Source organism: Myotis daubentonii, chromosome 6 (assembly GCF_963259705.1).
Source record: "Myotis daubentonii chromosome 6, mMyoDau2.1, whole genome shotgun sequence".
Taxonomy (NCBI): Eukaryota; Metazoa; Chordata; class Mammalia; order Chiroptera; family Vespertilionidae; genus Myotis; species Myotis daubentonii.
Genome location: NC_081845.1, coordinates 87,524,584 through 87,529,440, shown reverse-complemented (window position 1 = coordinate 87,529,440; position 4,857 = coordinate 87,524,584). Strand labels below are relative to the sequence as shown.

Below are 4,857 nucleotides of genomic sequence, written 5' to 3'. Positions count from 1 at the left end.
GGCATGCACACGGGTCACCCCACCTGCCCCCAGTGTGCACACGGGTCACCCCACCTGCCCCCAGTGTGTACACGGTCACCCCACCTGTCCCCCGCATGCACATGGGTCACCCCACCTGTCCCCAGCGTGCACACGGGTCACCCCACCTGTCCCCTGCATGCACACGGGTCACCCCACCTGTCCCCCCCATGCACTCGGGTAACCCCACCTGCCCCCAGCGTGCACACACAATGCTGGGGCACAGGGGAGGTAAAGGGGACACTTGCCCACATAGAAACCCCTCTTGGAGGCCTGTAGCAGGGCAGGACCAGTAGGGTTAACTGGAGAGTCGGTTTTAATTGTCTAAAGAGGCTTGCTGCTGGGGGTGGGGGTTGAGCGAGAAGATCTCTGAAGAGATGCAGAAATATTCCTGGGTAATAAAATATCCCCTTTTCAGTGTCAAAGTTAATGTTCCAGGCCTCAGGTAAAACCGGCTTCTTATCAGCCAGCACTCTCCCTGGAGGAGGCTGGGTGGCAGGCGGGGAAGGAGGGAGCAGCTAGGGCTCCCACACCCCCCAGTAGAGAAGGGGGGGTGCTTGGTGGTCAAAGGAGGCCGAGCCCCATTGTGATCTCCCAAGGCCCTGGGACCAAGAGGTCGGTGGGTGCAGGATGCATGGCCTGACCCGCATCAGGCTGTCTAGCACTCTGTCCGCCTCCCTCCCTGTCCCTCACCCACTGGCCTCTTTCTCCTCCTCTTTTCTCTCAGACTGCTCTTTCCACCTGTCTGCTCCCACCCCTTCCGCGTGTGCCTGCATCTATGATGCTGTTTGTGTCTGTCTGTCCTGCTGGGGTTCTGTCCCCTGAGGCCAGCACAAGAGGCAGAAGGCCTCACACGCTGCCTGGGAGCAACACGTATGGGCCGCACACTCACGCACCCCCGTGCAACTCTGCACAATGGCCTCGGTGGCACTTTGCCCGTGCCCCAGGCTGCCGCCTGCACCCCTGCCCGGGCACTGGGCCCCAAACCCACTGGCGTGTGCCGGCAGCTTAGCACAGTGACTCTGACAGGCCGCTGGGTTAAATATAGAGCTGCATACGCAAGACGGGGCTAATTTTAGCAGGAATGTGCTGGAAACTTTCTGAGGGCTCTGTTCTCTCTCTGTCTCCCCTGTGCTCATCGCTCAGGGCTGGAAGTAAACCTGCTAGTCCTCCATTCTTCATCTTCCTGCTGCTCCCTTCCCCTCCCCCGCTCTCCACTCGGGTCCCCAGACGCTGGCCCTGTTCCTTGTCTTGGCTGTGCCCGTTCCCAGGGGCCAGACCACCGCACCGCCTGAGTTCTAAATCCCCTGTCCCCTCTCGCATCAGCAACGCCAATGCTGGCCAGCCCTGGGGAACATGATCAGTTACTCAAAACGCTCCTTCCTCCCGCCGCACCCCAGTGATGCGTCCTGTTGGGGGACGACGGCTGATTGACACACCAACAGTCTGCCACTTGCTGCGTCCCTGTGTGCCAGGCACATACTCGGTGCTTCATAAAGAATCACTCACTTAACCCTCTCAGCACCCCGGAGGGAGGCGTGGGCAGTAGCCCCATTTTACAGACCAGGGTAGGGAGGCCCAGAAACGAATTGCCGAGGGTCCTTCAGCACCACACTGAGGGTCACCTAAGACATTATCTTTCCAGGGAAGCACATGTGCCTTTTAAAATTATACATCTATATTTTTATTGATTTCAGAGAGGAAGGGAGAGAGACAGAAACATAAAAGATGAGAGGGAATCATCGATTGGCTGCCTCCTGCACACCCGCTTCTGGGGATCAAGCCCACATCCTGGGCATATGCCCTGACCGGGAATCGAACCGGTGACCTCTTGGTTCCTGGGTTGAAGCTCAACCGCTGAGCCACACCCAGCTGGGCCACGCGTGCCTTTTCAGTGGGAACCCTGGGGGAAGAGATCGTGTTAAGCACAAAGGAAGCACCATGATGTGGAACTCCAAGGACCATGACTCCAGAAGGGCACCGGTTTTCGGGGTGGACAGGGGCCGCTCCTGCCCCCATCCTTCCTGTGTCCTGCTGCCCACCCGGGGGCCCAGGGCAATAGGGCATGCTTCTCCCCCACCCAGGTCTGCATTCGCTTGTGTTCCTACCCCTCCCTGTTTTCCCTTCCCCCTTCACATGGCATTTAGGGGGCACCTACTGTGTGCCCAGCACGGCCGCAGGTGCCTGGCTGCAAAGAGCATGAGCTGGAGGGCAGGGCTGGCTCTGAAGTCTCTGGACGAGTTGGTGGCAGGCGCAGGCCTAGAGTAAACAGTCAGCTGCATCTTCCTTGGTGAGGATAATAATAGGAGCTGGAGGACAGAGGAGAGAAAAAGCTGACATCCGGAAGGGGCTGCACCCCCCTCGCAAGAAACTCCAGAGGCGTCAACTCCCCCACCTCCCCCCGCCCATGCTCTGACTGCTCTCGCCGGCAGCTCAGAAAATGCCCTGTCTCCCGCAGGGCTGTGTAACAGCGCTGCGTGGTGTTGTGTTTGAGGGCGAGGACATCTCCCTGTAATGAGGATTAGAATAGTAACGAGGAGGATGACACGCTGGAGTTGGAGCAGCAAATCTCTGGGGAGCGCCGGCCCACCCGCCGCAGGGATGCCAGCTGCGGGGGTGCGACAGAGCCGCGCCCCATTAGCCAGGCCAGGAGCCACTGGCCAATGTCCGCCGCTGGCCGCTGGCCCCAGCCCACGCCCCTAGCGCTACTGGGCGGGCAGCAGGATTGGGTGCTCAGGGCCCTGGCTCACAGCCTGGCCCTGGGGCAAAGGGAACTGGGGTAGGAAGGAGGAGAGGACGCACTGAGATTGCAGTGCCCTCTTCCTCCTGCCTCTGCAGCACCGATTCTTTCTCATCTATAATATAACTCCCTTTTTCATGTTCCTTACTGTCTCCCTGACTACAAAGTCATCTCCATGCTTTGTCCCTGCTGTTTCTCCAGTGACTGGAATAGTGCCAAGAGCATAGTAGGTGTTCACGGAAGATGATGCATGCGCTAATAGATTTGGGTGTGGACCCTTGGTGCCGCATGACGGGACCGGAGATGCCCCATGTGGCTGAAGTCTTTGTGCCAATCTGTGAGGGGGGGGTGTCTGTGAGGAGGGTGTCTGTGTAAGGTATGTGTGAGGGGTGTGTGTGTGTGAGGGGTGTGTGTGAGGGCTGTGTGTGTGTGAGGTGTTTGTGTGTGTGTGTGTGTGAGGGGTGTGTGTGTGTGTGAGGTGTTTGTGTGTGTGTGTGTGTGTGTGTGAGGTGTGTGTATGTGTGTGTGTGTGAAGGGTGGGTGTGTGTGTGAGGTGTGTGTGTGTGTGTGTGAGGGGGGTGTGTGTGTGTGAGGTGTGTGTGTGTGTGTGTGAGGGGTGGGTGTGTGTGTGAGGTGTGTGTGTGTGTGTGTGTGAGGGGTGTGTGTGTGTGTGTGTGAGGGGTGTGTGTGTGTGTGTGTGTGTGAGGTGTGTGTGTGTGTGTGAGGTGTGTGTGTGTGTGTGTGTGAGGCGTGTGTATATCTCTGTGAGGTGTGTGTGTGTGTGAGGGGTGTGTGTGTGTGTGTGTGAGGCGTGTGTATATCTCTGTGAGGTGTGTGTGTGTGTGAGGTGTGTGTGTGTGTGTGTGTGAGGTGTTTGTGTGTGTGTGTGTGTGAGGTGTGTGTGTGTGTGTGTGTGTGTGAGGCGTGTGTATATCTCTGTGAGGTGTGTGTGTGTGTGAGGTGTGTGTGTGTGTGTGTGTGTGTGAGGGGTGTGTGTGTGTGTGAGGCGTGTGTATATCTCTGTGAGGTGTGTGTGTGTGTGAGGTGTGTGTGTGTGTGTGTGTGTGTGTGAGGTGTGTGTGTGTGTGTGTGAGGCGTGTGTATATCTCAGTGAGGGGTGTGTGTGTGTGTGAGGGGTGTGTGTGTGTGTGTGTGAGGCGTGTGTATATCTCTGTGAGGTGTGTGTGTGTGTGAGGTGTGTGTGTGTGTGTGTGTGTGTGTGTGAGGTGTGTGTGTGTGTGTGTGTGTGTGAGGCGTGTGTATATCTCGGTGAGGGGTGTGTGTGTGTGAGGTGTGTGTGTGTGTGTGTGTGTGAGGCGTGTGTATATCTCTGTGAGGGGTGTGTGTGTGTGAGGTGTGTGTGTGTGTGTGAGGTGTGTGTGTGTGAGGTGTGTGTGTGTGTGTGAGGCGTGTGTATATCTCTGTGAGGTGTGTGTGTGTGTGAGGTGTGTGTGTGTGTGTGTGTGTGTGAGGTGTGTGTGTGTGTGTGTGTGTGTGAGGCGTGTGTATATCTCTGTGAGGTGTGTGTGTGTGAGGTGTGTGTGTGTGTGTGTGTGTGTGTGTGAGGCGTGTGTATATCTCTGTGAGGTGTGTGTGTGTGTGTGAGGTGTGTGTGTGTGTGTGTGTGTGTGAGGCGTGTGTATATCTGTGAGGTGTGTGTGTGTGTGAGGTGTGTGTGTGTGTGTGTGTGTGTGTGAGGTGTGTGTGTGTGTGTGTGTGAGGCGTGTGTATATCTCGGTGAGGGGTGTGTGTGTGTGTGAGGGGTGTGTGTGTGTGTGTGTGTGAGGCGTGTGTATATCTCTGTGAGGTGTGTGTGTGTGTGTGAGGTGTGTGCGTGTGTGTGTGTGTGTGTGTGTGTGAGGCGTGTGTATATCTCGGTGAGGGGTGTGTGTGTGTGAGGTGTGTGTGTGTGTGTGTGTGAGGCGTGTGTATATCTCGGTGAGGGGTGTGTGTGTGTGTGTGAGGGGTGTGTGTGTGTGTGTGTGTGAGGCGTGTGTATATCTCTGTGAGGTGTGTGTGTGTGTGAGGTGTGTGCGTGTGTGTGTGTGTGTGTGTGAGGCGTGTGTATATCTCGGTGAGGGGTGTGTGTGTGTGAGGTG

At 56.8% G+C, this 4,857-nt stretch overlaps 1 long non-coding RNA gene across 1 annotated transcript; it reads right to left on the bottom strand.

Annotated features, from left to right (window-relative positions):
* Positions 1–1,674: 1,674 nt before the first annotated feature.
* LOC132236548 (uncharacterized) lies at positions 1,675–2,598 on the bottom strand. Its single transcript, XR_009453321.1, has 2 exons — positions 2,177–2,598; positions 1,675–1,921 (listed from the first exon to the last, which is right to left on the bottom strand). It is a non-coding gene; the product is annotated as an uncharacterized LOC132236548 (long non-coding RNA).
* Positions 2,599–4,857: the final 2,259 nt, after the last annotated feature.